Below are 15,749 nucleotides of genomic sequence, written 5' to 3'. Positions count from 1 at the left end.
GCAAATATTAATAGTCTTTTTATACAGATATTTTATTAGAAAAAACATTTGCGTCCCTAGCTTATAGTGGCATCCCAAATGATTGAGAGAGAAAAATAGCCTAAAACCTTCCAATTATGTTAAATTTGTCCGAAAAAAAATCAATTTCTTTCTGTACAATGAAGTTTTTATAGGTCTAGAGAGGGACTCCTTTTGAGGGAGGGCAGAGGGGGTATTTTAAAACAGTAATAAACCTTCCCTTGACCTTTAAAAATCTTCATTGTAAAGAAAGGCCATAATGGTTTAGCTTTTAACGATATTCTACGCTACACATACATCATCTTGTTACTTTTATATAAGAAATTATTAGGTAGGTTAATTTTAAAATTCGAATGTGCTACCAACATATACAGTTATTTAAGAAAACCAAAAATAAAAAAAATACTTTGCACTCGGGACATTACAGATTTGGAGTCCCTGGATGTGGATTTTTTCTTTCTATGAATAGCTGTATGCACCTTCTCGAATTTAGATTGAGGAGTAGATTAAAAATTTTCCTACCTTGTTTTTTTTATGTTTTATATCCGTGTCCTTAGATAAATATGTCCTAAATAAAAATGTACTATATCTAACATAAATCTTTCAACAAACCAAGAGTGTACACTTCCATAGACGCTAAAATGTAATATTGCAACAATTAAATAAAATTGAAAGTATAAATAATATAGGCATATACTATAATGCAATAGGAATAGGGGTTGAAAAATTCAAATAGCTAAACAAAGTAAGAGATTGATCATTAAGTTTTTTTTATGGTTTAAAACGACACATAGACATCCTGCTACTTTTTGCATTTTAGTGCGAGAAGTTGATTTAAATTTTAAATGATTAAAAGAATTTAAAAAAATAGAAAGATGATTATTGGGTAAAACATCCTTTCCCTCAAAGTGCCTATCGAGCACTGATTCCTTTCTCCTTTTAAAAAAACATAAATTGACCACTGGGAGAGGCTTTAACCCAGAGAGGCTATAACCAGAACCTAATGTAACATAAGCCAACATTTAACCTGACATAATAAAATTAGTTACCAAATAGGGGATTGGGACCGGGGTTCTGTGCTGAATAAGGCCCTTTGAGTGAAACCACATAAATTCCTTAGGCTACTAGGGTGGTAAACTAACTAGAGAGTGATGGAGGAAAATAATTTTAAAGATACAACGTATCTAAAAAGTGAAATAAGAAATATAGTGTGATTAATCTCTAAAGTACAAAGTCATATAAAAGAGAAAAACAAATTAATTTTCTTTTTCCTTAAAACTTTTTCATAGCCGCAGCATTCTAACTCAAATAATAACTCTGCATAGCTTACACATATCACGTACATACACCCACACAGAAACCCCACACACACACACACACACATAAAGTTTCATATTAAACTCAAAGCATTAATATGTCGAAATATAAATGTTAGAAATCGACGACATGCAGGAATCTGAAGTGATAAGACAATGGCCGATAAATTTATGTAAAATGTACATCCCCAATTTTAATACACAAAATTATTCCTTCTGTAGATTACAAATGGTGGTTGAAACGTTTTGATAATCAACTAAATAAAACAACCAATGAAAATCCATTAAAAGTCCCCAAAGTTATTAAGCCAACGAATAAGAAAACATTATTATAGAACTTTTGGGACTACCTAACCTTCTCTGGATATGATATATATTTCACTCATCGTGTTATAGGCAGCTCTCCAAGGAAAGAAAAACGATGAATTATATTATTAATTCCAGTTTTTAGCCCACCTTGGATCACAAAACTTGTTTTTATATTATAATTTTTAACTCAACTACTCATAGAAAACGATAGGTGATTTTTACAGACCTACAAACATCTAATACTTGAAGAGTATTGCCGCTACCCAAAGCATACACAGAGAAACTTGCACACAAACATTAATAAACTAAAATAGTGTGCATTTATTACAGCAACCAGAAGATCGTTTAAAAAAATTTATCATATTTTTTTGCTTATATTTACGAAATGTTAGTATTTGTAATCAGTGATCTAAAGAGATAAGGCAATGGCTAATAAATTAATGTACATCCCCATTGATGACAAAATTATCCTTTTTGTAGATTAAAGCTAGTGGTTGAAACATTTGAACACTGAAATTAATGAACCAACCTATCAAAATTCACTAAAGTCCTCAAAATTGCCGTGCCAAACAATAATCTATAATACAAAGTAGAACGATGTCTGTCTGTGTGTTTGTGTGTTTGTCTGTTTGTAGCGAAGGATCTCGCTAACCGCTGAACCGATCGGGTTCTCCTTAACAGGGTAGCGTCTCATAAGTCCCGGGAAGGTTTATAACTATTTTGGGGGAGGGTACCACCACCCTATCAGGAGAAATCGCCCCTAGAAAAAAATTACCCCTCTCGAAAAAGAGACTCCAACGAAACATAAACCAATTATTTCTGTAATTAGATATTTTAAATAAAAAAACATTCAAAGTGCCACTAGAGGCCTCTAGGGGCGTAGCCGCTAGTAAAACTATATTATAATACTTTAGGGACTATTTTGATAAACAGCTCATTGTCCCCTTTTTCTCTGATTTATAATGCATTTGATTATGGTATTTGAAACAAATACTAAGCAAAAAAGGTTTTATTTTTTGTATTATTTTTTTGTTGTATTGATGCCGCACCCTAAACTCATATCTGTGTTTGTTTTTGCAGATAAGTTGATGATCAATATAGTTATTATAGCTTTTTAGGACATTGCACTAGCCCAGTTCTTCTCTTTTGATCATGGGCGTTTATATGGGGGTTTATGGAGGGTTCGTTATAACCAGTTCTTTTCTTTAGAGGGTGGGGTGATAATAGATTTATAACAGCAAGGAGGATTAGGTCAAACTAGTACCTAAACTTTTTAAACAACGTTCATTCATTGGTTTGAAAACTGTGAGTTCTTTAATGAAACCTTAATTGGTAGGTTCAAACTAGTAGTAGCAAAATCCAAACTTTTAAACCAATAATTTTAATCTTTTATCTATCAAAGGAGAAATTTAGTTTCACATGATTTGGGAAAATATTCTAGGGTGGTGGGGGTGTCGGAGCCTTTAAACATCCTCCATTAAAAATCATGTGTACGCCTCTGCTTTTTATGTTTCTACCCTATACCAACAAAACCCTGTTTGACTTTGTTCAAACAAAAAAATGAGGGTTCGAGTTAATCCCAGAATTCAATATAATAGAGACATTAAATTTTACATCTACCGTTTTGTGACATCAATTATAAAAGTAGGAAAATGCCATGGCTCATTTACAGACGAATTCAATTTTATGCATATTTATCCCTTTCATATTTATAGTTTTTTTTTGCAAATAACATAAATAAAAATAAACCTTACTTAAAATATTAAGTGAAAAACATTTGGAAAAAAAAGTTGTCTTCTTAGTTTGGTTTAGTTGTTATAAATGATTTTGTAAATTTGCTATATTATTTTTTATAAATTTTGTAGGATCATCAATAATATAGCCTACTTTTTGATATTGCTGATTACTTTATTTTCTAGCCAGGTGGAATTAAGTGGGTTCATATTAATATTGTATAGATCAGAAGATAGATAGATAGTTATTTAGATAGATCATAAGATAGGTAGATATATTGCTGATTACTTTATTTTCTAGCCAGGTGGAACTATGTGGGTTCATATTAATGTTGTATAGATCAGAAGAAAGATAGAGAGATATTTAGGTAGTTAGGTAGAATATAGATAGATAATAAGATAGGTAGATATATAACTGATTACTTAATTTGCTAGCCCAATTTTAGATGGTGCTTCAACCCTATTAGGTACCCTGCACCCAGTATAACCTAACCTAAATTGCCCTAGAGTAAAACACAAAAGGGTTGTTCTCGACTAAGTACTTTAGCGGATTTGTAATTTAGTTCATATAAGATAAGTTGCTTTAAACTTTAGATATTTCGGTAAATAGCCTTATAGATTTGCCTCATTTTTAAATAATCTTTAATAATATTATTACCAATTCTTGATCATTATTGTCCATATGATAACTATGAGTCAATAAGGAAGTTGGCCTATTATTGTTTTGTTTGTTTATATGGGAATACTATTATTTAAGATTTATGGATATGTCAAGAAAAAAAAACACAATATATTTATCATATTTCTATATCTTTGTATTGGGTTATAAAGCCACTCTACATATCTAGTATGGGTCCATTAATTCAACACTTCTTTTAAAAAAGTGATTTTGATTTAAGGATCTAATAGAAGTCATTGTAATTAAAGTCAGTTTGATTAAAGCATAGCATTTGATATAAATACATTTAAAGTCTAACTTGTTTATAGAGGCAATTTTAAGCAAAATATATTTGGGATTTTTGAGAATAGGAAATATATCAGTTAGGTGGTATTTTACAGACACTCAAACATCCCACTTACTTTTTAAAAATATGATTATCTTGTAATTTATATAGTTTAGAGCAAATGGCTTTTACTGTATTAGTAAGATTGATGGCAATTGATTACATTTAGATTTTAGGTCAGCTTTACCAGGGATATAAAGGGATAAGAACACGGCCGATAAAATGATGTAAATCTCCTATGATGATACACAAAATTACCCCTACTGAAAATTACAATTAGTGGTTGAAACGTTTGAACACTCAACTAAATAATTTAATCGAAATTTAATGAAATCTTTAATGTTGTTAAGGCAACGAATAAAAATGACTTTGGGGACTAGTGTAATAAATATCCCAATGTCCTCTCCCTCCCTGAGCTTTACACATACATTGCTTATTTACTTATTTGATTATTAAGTGATATGAATATATTGAATGTTAGTATGGCGCGACATTGCTTTTTAGGGCATGAAAGAGTAGTCTAATATATATGAAACAAAGTCTTTGTTATATATAGGATATTCTAGTAAAAATTTTGCAGTCGTCATAGATCAAAAAAGTTAGCAAACTTTAAATTTTCAATTAGTATTAAGATTTCCTAATTTAGTATTTTCATGGTTATTGTTAAAGCGAGGCATTTTAGAAATATTCAATTAATTTAAATTTTAGTTAATGATTCCAGTAACAGTTAGATACAATTTATAGATCGTAGCAACTCTATAATCATCAACAGAAAGTCAAAACTTCTACAAAAAACATTCAGCTATTAAAAGATATAGTTTTAGTTTTTACGATAAGGATCTATAGTACTTTTGAAATTTGTTTTAATTAGCTAACTTATCCTTTAGTTTTGGGAATTTTAAAAAATAACATCTTTGCTTAGACAAAATATCTTTATTTTATGTTGTATAATTTATCTTATTAACGCAATATTGTGAGTTTTTTCTCTGGTAAAGTTTTAATATATAGGTGATTAGTAGCATGCTACTTTCAAACTTTGGACGAGTTTCAGAGTTTTTTTTCCTATCTAAAAACAATATGTTATACATATGATAAACTGTATTATGCGTTATTTAATAAAAAAACGGCTGATTTTTTTAAAATTAGGGTTTCAACCATTTTTCAAATTTCTTTCCGGAAGGTTTAACTTTTGTGTTATTAGGGTATTTCCCAACAGAATCCTCCCTTTTGGACTTTTAAATAATTAAAGTTTTAAGTCATTCCGTGTATAATTTACTCTACACTGATTATGTCTCTTGTTGAGTGTCAATATGCAGAATTTTAAATTCTAAGCCTAAAATAAATTGTGCAAAATTGCTTAAATGCAGGATACAGTAAAAGGACATAATTTCATTGTTAGGATTTAATCATAGAGATTCCGTGCTTATAATACTGTTGTCCAAAGATTAAATCGTACCTACCTAACTGTTTTAGGATCATCATGCAAAATTTTAAATCGAAAGGATAATTTTAAACTGTCAAAATTAACGACTGACAAACCATGCAATAAACGAACGTATATATAGCATCTGAGCTGTCATACCACTGTAACTAATGGACTAGAGGAACTAACCTTCTTGCCTTCTATCTGTCTCATACCTTATGGACATTAGAGTGAGAACAGATGGAATAATATAAATTTGAATAAATATGTTCTGTTGGCTAATATGTTCTAATCTGTGTGAGGTATTCTCTATATTGTTTTTTTTTTATTGGGAACTTTAAAGAATGTCTTAATTTAGCGTTACAAATTTCATGTAAACTGATTTATCTGTTTTAAAAACATTTATTTAAAAATCCTAAATCATTCTTTTTTTTAGATAATCCTACAAAATATATAGATGGATATTTTATGCTTTATGCAAAAATACCAAACCTTAAATCTAAAAGTAAAATTGCCTTAAATAAATTTGTTAAGCTTCCCTGAAATGTAGAAATCAATCAGTTTAGTGGTATCGAGATCTTAAAGAAAAAAGAAAAAAAACTCTCTACTATAAAACAGGATATTCAACTTTCAGTTTAAGCAATACTTTATTACATCTTTACATAACGCTAATATAAAAAGAAACATAAAGTCCAATAATATGATATATTGTATCTGTCTATAGTGCCCAAGCAAAATTGGGATAGATGTCACTACTTTTCGCCTACCTATTTTTTGATGTCAGTAAATACCCAATAACCATCTCTTTTCTGGGTGGTTTCTTTCCCCCTTTCCTTTATCTTTCCCTCTACTATGACATCAATAGAATAGGTAGGCCAATAGCGGTGACATCTATCTCTACTTTCCTAGAGCAATAAACACAGCTACTGATATATTGCTAGCAAAGGTTTGGTCTATGACTGACAAGTCCACTATCTAAACATAGGAGCACAGCTAGAAGACTTCTGGCAACAAACTTCCACAAATACTTTGTCCCATTTTACATTTTGCAATTCTAAAAATACTCTAGGTGTTTTTGTAATTTAACCAAAGATAAAAAAAACAGATCTAAAGATAAAATAGATACATCTTTATATGGATATATTTACTTTAAAACATTTATTTTGTATTTGATTTAATTTTGTCTGCATATTTCATATAATTGTAGCGGCTATACCTCTAGAGGCCTCAAAGGGGGCAGGTATTTTTTTCTAAGGGGAGTATTTATCCTGGAAGGATGGTGGTAACCTCCCCCTAAAATTGTTAAAAATCTTTCTTGGGTCTATAAAAATGTTTACTGTGAAGGAGAAATATGTTTGTTTTGTGGTTGGTGCAATTATTCGCTACACATTTGCAAAGACATTTACTATTAAATGAGAATTGAAATATTTCAGTATGACTTATGTTAATTTAAATAAGCCCTCCTGCTAAAGCAACTTTTTTATCCATTAATAAAATTTTTATTTGAAGAAATACAGTTAACAAACCCTTTATATCCCAATTCTTTTAATAGACACTGTTTATGAGCCAAGGTATTACCTCTTGATATTATACACAAGCAAAAGTCATAACACATTTAGAACCTCACACATTTACCTAACAACTACAAGTGGATGCATTGAAAAAACTAATTATTAGCAAAATGTAACGAACACCAATTCTTTCAGACTGAGTTCTGTCTAAATTTCTGACAAAAAACTACATTTGGTTCCTTAGAAATATATTTTTACATTATAACAGCAAATTTTCTGCACTAGTTAGCCTGAAAATATGCTGTAATTCGTACGTAAAATAAGGACTTTAGGAACGATTTTAGATTGTATTGCACACTAATTATTTTCTACTCTGATTTTAATTAAATTGCAACCAGAATGGACTCAGAAAAATAATATAAAAAAAAGATATGATTTGTGGGCTTTTAAGTTTGTATCTTAAAACTTATTTGTATCCTAAAAAAGTGCTAGTTCTTTTGAAAATGAGTAAAAACCAAAAATCTTCATATAAGACAAATAAATTTATGTTTGCAGCATCAATATCGAATCAGACTTTTAGATTAAATATTTTTAAAAGATTTTATAATTTCAAAACTACATATTTGCATTAACTATCGCTATCATTTCCAGCTTTAAAAACAAAAACAAAGTGTTCTTAAGTTTACATTTATTAGTTTTTACTCATAATTACTTATTTTTTGCTCCATTTAAGAATTTCCTTCACAAATATTTCCTTAAACTTTTTATACTTTTAGAAAACTTATTCATATCTCCGACTGCAGCAAAAATAATTAATTCTAGTTTTGAGGACAGTTCCAAATTAAAACTGTAAACATTTAGACAAGCTTTTTGTCGGACATGCAATTTTAATTAATTTTCTTGGACAGTTTATGAAACTAAAATCTCGATTTGTGTGTGCTTTAAGCTTCAAAACTTTAGATAACCAAAAAAATTTATATTTTTCTATTTCTAAGTGTATAGAGATTTTAAATACAATAATTAAGATAAAATATCGTAATACATATCCTCCATTCCAAGATGAAAGTCTGAGTTTTTTATTCTAGTACAAAAGCTTACCGATATAACTTTTCCTTAAGCTTTTTACGTTGTTAAAAAACAATTTGTCTATAGAGACAGTCAGATAATGATTTAACAGGCCTGTTTACAACTTTTAAAAAACTATCCCACATTTATTGTATCAATAAACTTAACTTAACCTTCTTGCCATTTTAAACTATTATCTTGTGTTAGTGTCATGCAGGGATCTAAAGGGATAAGACAATGGCCGATTAATTTATGCACATTCCCAATAATGATATACAAAAAATACACCTTATGTAGATTAAAATTAGTGGTTGAAATTCAATATGAAATTCTCCAAAGTTGGTAACTTTGGGGACTAATGTTATGAATTGCCCAATGTCCCATCCCTGTCTGAGTGTCATGACAGTTGTATAGAAATCCTCGGCACTCAGATTAAATTCTATTACCCTGACACACCCAACCAATTTCTTATATGCATACTTAGAAACACACACACACACACACCCAAACACACACACACACACACACACACATAGATGAAACTCACAAAAGCATATTGTACACCCACAACAACCCATTTTAGGGGGTTTCAAAATTCCTTTAAATAGAAGCATTAAAATCCAAAAAGTTACCAAAAAGAATATTGAGCCAACCTGTATTTTATTACAGGTCATTTAACCCGAAAACTTCGTAAGTAGATGATATGGCTTACATTTTAATTTTAAAAAAAATTTAATTCTAGCGGACATAAACTTTGCTTGGTCATTATATACAGTGCAATAATAGGTTTATGACTATAACAAAGCATATAAAGAGGATGAAATCCAGAATACAGCTGTCTAATCCAATTCAAGGTTTACGAAATGATCCTACCGGTGCAGTGGTTAAAATCCTCTAGTTTTTTGATGTATATGCTTACGATTTTAAGTTTATTTAACATGACACATTAAAATCCGCCAAAGTAAAGACTATTTTAAAATTCGCAGATTTTTAAACACTCTACACACTTACACACAGAAATCTTGAAGATGCATCTTGCATATATGTATACATTTCAATCAGTCAAAAAGGAATCTGTATGGAAAATAAATATCTATATAAAAAAATAATTTAACCTACCTTTAATTTAGTTAACAAACTTAAATCTAACCATTTTCTTAATAATAAAAAAATGAAAAAAAATATTTTTTGTATTTCAAAAAATTCTATTACTTATTTTCCTTCTTTAAATAGTCAGCCTTTTTTTTGTTTCTTATAAAAAACAGGTTTATTTATAGGTTCCTTTATCACTAATTTCACATCACTCGCTTTCCCTGCATATGCATTTTTAGCTAAAAGATTTTCACTTTCTAGGTATACATAGAAGAAAACAGGGGCAATGTCCCTCTAGACACTTATTGGACCACCCTTAACCAGGAAGGAAGGGGGAAATGGGTTATTTATTACACTATTCCCAAAAGGTTTAAAATAACTTATTCTTTGACATAAAAACTAAGGGGACTTTTATTGAATTTTACTTGGTTGTTTAATTAAGTTAAGTGTCTAAACGTTTCAACCAATAATTGTATTCTACAGAAAAGGTAGTTTTATTTGTAATCATTAGAGATGTATTGTACATCAATTTATTGCCCAGTGTCTTATCCCTTTAGATCCCTGACACTTAACCCCCTCAACCCCTTTCCTGTTTTTATTCTAGCATGATCAGAGCTTTGAATAATTAGAATTAGCAATCAAATAAAATTTTAATGCCAGCTATTAGTTGGAATTAAATTCTTAATTGTTCTGTAATTATGTTCTTTATATTTTGTGATCATCTATTTGAGGGTGTAGTGGGGTATTGTTTGGTTCATTAAAAATCAAAGGGAAAGTCCCAAACAGGATTTTCTAAATTCATTTCTAGATTTTTATAACAGTTTCTCTTTTTAGGAAAATTTAGAGTTTAAGGATTGAAGTAAAATATGCACTAAAATAGATTAAATTATCCAAAGAAATGAAGAAAATTAAATGAATGCTGTATCACAATTTAAATGTTTTCTTCCACTGTAAATATAAGCATTAAATTCATGTATCAGGAAATTAATACTTTTTTGGTCAACCTGTAAAACTTTTTGTCATCTGTCTGTCCATCTAATGCCTAATATCTCGGTAACCACTGAAGCCACTATTCCTTATTATTAAGTAGAAGGATCTTAATGTGTCTTACCTACCACTGAACTGATATGGTTCTCTTCCTACATTCTGTACAGTACTTACAAGAATATTTTGTAATGGCAATTTCTCACCACAACTGTAAAAATTATAAATATAACTAATACTAAAAACTAATATAAAAAAAATATAAAATATTACAAATACCATTATTTTAGTGTATCACTAATGGTTTATTTACAAATTAATATACAGGATGTTTTAATTAAAACTGCGTTTTCCGGTTTTGTGAAACAACCAGTAGGAGTATGAAAAAAATAATTATTATTCTCTATAAAAATATGGATCAATTTTATAAAAGGTGTTTTTTAATATCTCTTAAAATAACAGCGCATTTTAGAGCCCAAAGAATTCAAAAGGTGCGTGTGTTATTGTATTCTTAAAGAATTTTATGCTATAACGTTGAATTAAAATCTTTTTTTTTTTGATTGAAAACAACATTATATCATGAACATCAAAATATTTTAATAATTACATTTAAAATGCCTTTTTTTAAACAAAAAATTTTAGTTCTTAGTATTAAAATTTCTCATATTCGTTTCTCGCCCCTCCCCCTTTAATTTCTTAATCTCTTAATTTTGATTGACATATTATAAGAGATTATCTCATAAAACATAAGTAATTTAGGAAAACGCACTTTTATCAATTATCAAACCAAGATAACTTGCTTATTTTTAAAGATAATGAAGTGAAATAAAAAATGACTTGTTTTATTTATCAATATGCACAGTTTTAAAAGAGTTTTTTTTTCTAAAAAATACTTTACCATAGAGAAATATAAAAAAACTAAATTCTGAAGAACCTGAAAAGGTCTTTGCATGGAGCCAAAAAAAGAAAATAGGTTAAAAATCTCAAAGGGAGACATTGATTTAACCTTTTATTACTTTGATATTGTATTTTTGAAATAATATGTTGCAAAATATACAAGTTATTTCAATCTAATTGTTATCTTATATTTAACATCAAGCATTTTTCCTCTACATGTACCTACCTATTAGTACAGCCGCATTTTCAGTAAATCTGATGTACATTTTTACACAGAATATAGACCTATAATCCTTTTTTTCATATTCCTTCTGGTTGTTTCTCAAAACCGGAAAACACAGTTTTATTTGAAACACCGTGTAAACAGGGTGAGTCAGAAAAAACTGAGTTTTTTTATTTTTAGAAACAACCAGAAGGAATACAGTAAAAATAATTATATATCCCTGTTCTCTGTACAAAAGCACATCAAACTTGTAAAAGGTGTTTTTCATTATCTCTAAAAATGCGGCCTCTATGATCGGTGTATGTGTGGTAAGCCGAAGCGGTTCAGCTCACCGGTTGCGAGTTCAAGTCCAACGAGCCTTAGCCTTGAATTATTCTACCAAAACAAACTAGCAGGATTTAGTCATACAGAAATTATATATTTAACTGAATAATATTTACAATGAATGTTTACTATATATATACAACAGATTATAACAATGGTTAGGTTTGAAGGGGGTGTGGGACACAAGGGCTTAGCCCACGGCGGTAGGCAGTCTGCAGGGGTAGCTGTGGTAAAAGGGGAGGCAGCGCCTCCCGGTTGTATAATTGCGTGAGGGGCGCGTGATAGCTGCGTGTCCGTGCCCCTCCCCATATTTAGGCAGGCCAGTTTGACCGCTGGACAGCGGGGTCACCGGCGGTCATGAGGTAAATGGTGATATAATGGGATTAGTGCAGAAGGCTTGTTATGATAAGTCACTGCGTAGCAATTCTGTAAACTGCCCGTCCGTCTGTTGCCGTATTACCACATATGGTGTCAAAAAATGCCTTGTGTGAAAAATGTTGATCAAGAAAAATTAAAATAACTCATCTATTTTGTATAAAAAAATCTTAAAATTTCAATATTTATTTAGAAAAAAGGTCTAAGAAAAGTACTTTAATGAGTTTTAAAGGTGAAATGCTTTTTTGCTCCTCACAAAAGCATTTTTAGAATACTGCAATTTGTCATTTTTTCATATTTCTTGATTGTGATGCATGTGGTTTAAAAGAATCTTCCTTTGATGACGTATTTTTATGACGTCACACATGACACTTTCCGTATCTCCATTTGAAAATCAACTTGCATATTGTTCATAATTTCACTCATACCTTATTTTTTAGTTTTAAGAAGAAAAAACACATTTCTAGCCCCTGCGGGGTTCTATCCTATCAATATGGATAATGACCATGCGAGTTCTTCTATCGTATTAATTCTAGTCTCAACTACAAATAGCTTCAACATATGATTTTTTTCAAATGTTTGATGGTGGTCCAAATGTGCTATGAAGTGAAAAGCCACCGAAAATCCTACAACAGTTTTAAGCTATGTGTGATTTAAAACACAATGGGTATAACGTTTTCAAGATTTGTATGTTTTAAACAACTTAGTTTTAAAACTTATTAAAGTTCCTTATGAATTACTATGATTTTTTATATCATGTAATTCCTTTATTCTATTTAAAATATTCCTAACATTAACATTAAGCTAAAATACAACATGGTTAAGGTCATACTTTATTCAAATTTTTGTCATCACATAATATAATAACGTAGCTTAAAGTAAAAAGAAAAAAAACCTTTTTATTTGACAAAAAAAATCTCCTAAGATAAAAAAGTTATCAAGGTTTGAATTTTTAAAATGAAAATGCCTTTAAGAAACCCTACCCTATTTAAATGAAGTTATTATGATGGATTATAACACACAAGTATAATTTGTCAAAAGGGGGCGGAGATTTTGGAGATTAAATCCAGTCTTGCACCAAATATAGAGGAAATTATGGGGGGAGGGGGTAGGAATTTAGGTAACAAGATGAAACATTTCCGATCATGAGCTGGTTTTCCGGTCATGGAGCATTAAATCTTAACAATAGATTACAACAAAACTTTTGATTTATAATGTGATAATTTAATTTAAATAAATTGTGTTTTTAAGATGTTTAATATTTACAATCTGTCGAATACAAATTTTAATAATCAAAAAATATGTTTGTTTATCTTTTTAGAATGGTAGAAATTTTTTATTATTCATAAATCTACCTAAAAAGTACAAAATAATGGCCGAAAAAGTCATCACACACACTTTTTGAAATCTTTATGCTCTAAAAAGCGCCGTTGTTTTCAGAGATATTCAAAAACACCTTTTCTAAGTTTAATGTATATTTTTATAGAGAACAAGAACCTATAATTGTTTTTTCCATATTCCTATTGGTTGTATCAGAAAATCGGAAAACTCAGTTTTTTCTGACTCACCCTGTATATATATGTTTTTACTCTTTTTTTGGACACTCTATACATGCAGGCATATTTTGTCATGCACAATTACTTCAGGAAACATCAAAGATCCCATTAACTTTTAGATCTCTGTGTATTCACATAGAGAAGAATTCAAATATTGTAACAAAAAAAGTAGTCCTGTATATTGCAGCAGTTGTTTAAGCATTTTTTATATATATATGCCTATGTTTGTTAAGATAATTGAAACAGCTGTTTGATCGTTCATATTATTTAAATTTTAGGTTTTAAATCGATAGGACGATTTCTACAATCCTAAATTAAGTAGGAGATCTGTCATTAGCAGACCAAATGTAGAGAAACCTCGCGTTAAGAATTGCTTTTTTCATAATGGCTTCAAAACCAATTAATATCCGCTGGATCAGAAACGGTTCTTAGTCATACTAAAAAATATTTAAAGAATCGTATTACAGACATTTTTACCCCGGCCCATTGGGGATAACAAAACTAGTCTTAATCTTACAATTTTCATTTTAATATCCGGGAAAAGCTTTTTTGAATAAACATAGTATATTTTAGAATGTATATATGTATTTATGTGAATGTAAATTGCATATCATATGTTTATTTGTTTTCATATTTGTTCAGCTTTGCAAGAATTTAGATATCACTTGTCAACTCATTTGAAAAATAGATACCAAAAGTGTAATGTGTAACGTCATAAAAAATACGTCTAAATCCATCTCTTTTTAAAGGGTTCCCTTTCCCACACTCAATCTTCCTTTGAAGACGTATTTTTATGACGTCACACATGACACTTTCCGTATCTCCAGTTGAAAATCAACTTGCAAATTGTTCATAATATTACTCATACCATATTTTGTAGTTTAAAGAAGAAAATACCCATTTCTAGCCCCTGCGGGGTTCTATCTTATCCCTTATGGGTAATAACCAAAATAGTTCTTCTAACATATTTACCCTAGTCTTAAGTTTTAAGTAATATAAAAACGCACTCTTTAAAGTTCTCTATGAATTACTAAAATGTTGATATCATGTAATTCCTTTATCTATTTAAAATATTCCTGACATTAACATTAAGCTAAAATACAACATGGTTAAGGTCATACTTTATTCAAATTTTTGCCATCACAAAATAAATTTACTAAAAATGAAAATAATTTATATTTATTGTTGGAAACTATTCTCATATAAAAGTAATATGATTTTTATCTGTTTGTGTGTAGCGAAAAATCTCTCATACCGCTAAACTGATATGTTGCTCCTTTAAAGAGAAGAATCTAATAGGTTCAGTGAAGGTTTATAAATATTTATGGAGAGAGTAATACCAACCTCCCAAGAAAAATCCCTCCTACAAAAAATTTAAACTCAACCCACTCCACAAATTTTTTTTCAAACTAACATAAAAGTTGACACTCTTGAGGCACTTTCTACTTTATATAATTCTATAAGTTAAGGCATTCCCCCTTTTTTAAATTTATAATTATGGGACAACCTCGAACCGGACACCTTCAAGACAGTATATTAACAGTACAATTTAGTAAAAATGTACTGGTTTCACCCTATTTTTTCGGATGCATGAATTTTATTCAATTTTGACATTCATTGCCTTTTTGCAGAATGGTTTTATTAAACATTTTGAAAAGCGTAGCTTTTAAATCGGATATTTGGTATGATATGTACGTTTATTGGGCTGTTATGCATGTATGCTAGATGAAACTTATATATTTTTTCAGTCATTGTAATTTTCTACATTTATTTTTTTTGTTTGAAAAGCTAATCAACTAAACAGTGTATATGGCTGAACTGGCGTATATATAACATTAAATGTGCTTTAAATCTAACAATGCTTTTTTATATGTATATTACAACTCATGGCTATTTATCTCTTCAATCCCCCCCCCCCT

The sequence above is a fragment of the Acartia tonsa genome, chromosome 7, assembly GCF_053477335.1.
Source record: "Acartia tonsa isolate MP-2025a chromosome 7, ASM5347733v1, whole genome shotgun sequence".
NCBI classification, from domain to species: Eukaryota; Metazoa; Arthropoda; class Copepoda; order Calanoida; family Acartiidae; genus Acartia; species Acartia tonsa.
Note: the sequence above shows the minus strand (reverse complement) of the source record.